Raw genomic sequence first — 3,962 nt, forward strand, 5'->3', positions numbered from 1 at the left:
GACCCTCAGATGGGGCGGCACCCACTTGTCACTTTGCCCAGGGCCCTGATGGGGCGGCCCCCAGCCCCGTGGCCAGCTTGTGCCATGGAATTCAAGCCTCTCCCACTGATGGCCCCGTCACCCCACCTGCTGTCCAGAAGAGGGCAGAGCAGCCCGAGGCCCAGGGGCCCCCTTGCCCGGATGTTTGGCAGGGAGGACTCCACGCGCTGTGGGCTCCTGCGAGGCACCCTTTGTGGCCAGCTTCTCTGGAACAAACTCTTGTGTTTGGCCTCAATGCCAGGACAAAGCCAGTAAGACCAGCAGACACGGGGCACCTCTGGGATCAGCCAGATAGCACACCTCCTTCCCCAGAGATGGGGCAACGGCAGAGCCCAGGGGGGCAGCTGAATCTGAACGGGACCCAGGTCTACACGGGGATACGGCTGATGGGGAGGTGGGGCAGCCCTGGGCTTCTTCCCCGGAGGAGTGGCTGAGGGGGTCACGGAGAGGGTGGGGGTCTGTGCATGGGACAGGTGCAGGGTGGGGGCAGACAACACATGGGGGTCTGAGGGTGCAAGGGAGTCAGCAGAAAGCCAGAGATGGAAGACCAGAGCTGGGGTCCTGCAAACCAGCCCTGGGCCCAAGGGGGTCTCCCAGCTGTGGACCTGGAGCCCCGCTGGCAGCATCCCAGCCTCCGTTTGTTCTCTAGAGCTGTCTGCACATCTCGGGCCTCCCAAGCAGGGAAGATGAGCGTGAGGGGCTGTATGTAGCTGTGGGCATGCGGAACCAGGGCCTCCATATCACTGCCCGAAAAGCAAGCGGACGAGAAAACAAAGGCATCTTCGTTTGGTTTCCATGGGCACCTGGTGGGCTCGTCATCCCGCACAGCTGCTCTGACATCAGGGCGGCCGATGCCTCCTGGGGGCTGTGCGGAAGCATCTCAGAGTCAGGGTTGCCCCCCCAACCCCCAAGCAGAGTGGCACACATGGCGGGCACCCGCCCTGTGACGAGCCCTGTATCAGAGCGTGACGCCTCCCATTAACACAGCAGTCTCCCTCCTGCGGTTGGACTGCTTTGGGGGCTGAACATTAGTGGGAAGGAGGCCTGGGCCTGGGCCTGGCCTGGACTGTAGAGACCACAGACACGCCCCAGAGACTGGCCGTCACTGCTCACCGGGGCCACTCACCACCGAGGGGTGCGGGCACGCGACTGTCAGGCTGGAAGCGGCGCCCCACCCCACGGCCTTGCTGCCCATTCCAGAAACCGCGTTTACGCTTCTCCCAAGCGTGGCGCTCCGGAAAGCTCCCTCAGGCCCAGCTCCACCCCCAGAGGCCTGGGCTCCAAAGCCTCCTTCCCACACGGGTCAAGGCGCTGCGGGCTGCCCAGGTGCGACCTGAGCTCAGAGAGCCCACTCAGCTCAGGGCCCGCCTCGCCCTTTTGCAGGAATCCTCTCGTAGCCACACGCACCTCCACCCAGGTGATGGGTCCATCCCACTCAAGGCACAATCTGCAACGGAGCAGCCACCAGCTCAGAGCAGGAGTGTGCACACGCTCCACACACACGAAGCACAGTGCACACACACGGACCAGCCAGAGGCTTACACACGAAGCACAGTGCACACACACACGGACCAGCCACAGGCTGACACGCACACCACGGTACACACACATGGACCAGCCAGAGACTTACACAAGCAGCACAGTACACGCTCATCACACACGGACCAGCCTCAGGCTGACACGCACACCACGGTGCACACCCACCACGGTGCACGCTCACCACGGTGCACGCCAGTGTTGCAGCCCACATATTCGTGTGCTGCTTCCTCTCCATTCGCTTCTGCAGCTCATTGCAGCCTCCTCTGGAGTGCCCCCTTTGACCCAGGGGCCACTGGGAGGAGTGTGCACTCGCTTCCTCACATCCTGTCCTTTCTCTGACTGGCTCGCAGTTCGCTGCCATTACAGCCAGACGCCACGCCTGAGCTCCTGGAAGAGGCCCCGAGGGAGGGCCGGCTGCCCCAACACCAGGGCACCGGCCGCAGCTCCAGGGAGGCCGGACTCTGGCCCTGGGCTCAGGAGAGCAGGGTGGCCTGCCCCCAGCCCTGTGCCCGCTGACGCCCCGGCCTCAGAGCACAGACTCGGGGACCAGGAGCCTGGTCTCCCGGCTGAGGCCAGGGCCCCTCCCCTTGCCCAGCAGCCTCTGCACGGGCCAGGGATCCCCAGTCCACTCTGAGTCCCACAAGCTCATGAAGGCCCTGCCTTGTGCAGGAGGACACGCCAGGTGGGGGCCAGTGGATGGCAAGGTGCCGCCTCCGTGAATCACCGACCCTCCAGAGCCTGCCCCTCCATGGGAAAAGGGGGCAAGTGCATCTCGTGGGTCCCCGTAAGGGGTGTGGGGGACAAACCCCCTAGAGACAGCATTTCACCCCAGGGCCACGGGCAGTCCCATGGGCTCAGTGCCTCCCTTCCCCTTGCCAGCCCCTCCAGTGCCCAGGCCATGCCCGGCCCCCAGCTTGGCAGCACCCCAGGCCGGGCAGTGGGCACCACGGCCGTGCTGACTCCTGGGAGAAAGAGGAGGGGGCTGTCCCAGGGCGCCAACGCTGCCCCTTCACAGTGAGATGGGGCTGGGCAGTTACCTCCATCAGGAGGGACCCAGGAAAGGGCTCTCTGCCTGTCTCCCTTGCCCTCCTGTCTCCTGCCTGCACCCCCGGAGCAGGCCCTGCAGAACCAGGGGGCCTGGACCCAGGACAGGAGGGCAGGTGGGCCTGGGGTGGAGGAGACCCTGACCACACTCCCACTCTGGAACTCTCTGCAGTCTCTGGAGCTCAGAAGTCTCTCTTCTGTCCTCAAGTAACATTTAATTAGCGACCAGAGGCCTGTAGCTTCACACCCACCCTGCTCAGTCACAGGACAGAGGCTGTGGAGGCGCCATGGCTGCGTCTCACCCCACTGGAGGCCCGGAGGCCGCGGGCAGGAGTGGGGCGCCCGGCTCTGAGCCGCCGGGGTCTCTGAGGGCAGGAGTGGGGCGCCCGGCTCTGAGCCGCCGGGGTCTCTGAGGTTTCTAGACAGGGGAGCAGGGCCCCGCACGGCATGCGCCTACCCTCCTGGCAGGCCCCCTCTGGGAGTCATGGCTCCCCCAGCCACCCTGTCCTCTGCTGCTCTGGACAGCGGGCACCCGGGCACCCGGGCACCCGGGCACCCAGTCCCCCTTCCAGAGCCCCCAGCAACCGCCCTGGGATGGAGGGCTCCAGCCGGCGAGAAAATCCACTCTACAGGGAACACTCCCACACGTCAGGTGGGACACACACAGGAGCACACAACACCACACCCAGACACTCACAAACACACACACCACGTGGATACACCACAGCACACACTCACGTGTGCCTGCACCTCACACACACACAGGAATGCACAATGCCACACACCACACACTCACATACACACACACACCACGCATGGACACACCCGCACCACACTCATTCACATGGGCCTGCCCATCTCACACACACGTGTGCGTGCCCAAGCGCTCGGCTGGACACTGCTCGACGCCCACGCCCTAACAGCCCCTCGGTGGCCCCGTCTCGGTCTCGCTGTCGGATCAGCTCAGACAAGTGCAACGTGAAGTTGTGTTTTCATACAAAACACAGAAGCAGAAGACATGCGTGTCTGTGGCGTGTCCCAGGCCTTCGAAGTGCAGGGTCATTAGCGCACCGCCTCAATTTCCGGGGCTGCACCGGTGGGTCTGACGTGACAAATCGCGGTTATTACAGCCACTATGGATTGCCAGCGATTAGCAGAGAAACTGGTATATTACCCTAATTTAATTATCCCACCATCTGATGTTTATGATGATCACTAACAGTGCTTATTTCTGAAATGCAATGTGCTGTTCTCTAATTGTTCACAGTTCGAAAGAAACAGCTAGAGAACACTTCCAACCATTAAGGAAATGATATTTTAAATGATGAACATACTGTATA

Source organism: Oryx dammah, unplaced genomic scaffold (assembly GCF_014754425.2).
Source record: "Oryx dammah isolate SB20612 unplaced genomic scaffold, SCBI_Odam_1.1 HiC_scaffold_14, whole genome shotgun sequence".
Taxonomy (NCBI): Eukaryota; Metazoa; Chordata; class Mammalia; order Artiodactyla; family Bovidae; genus Oryx; species Oryx dammah.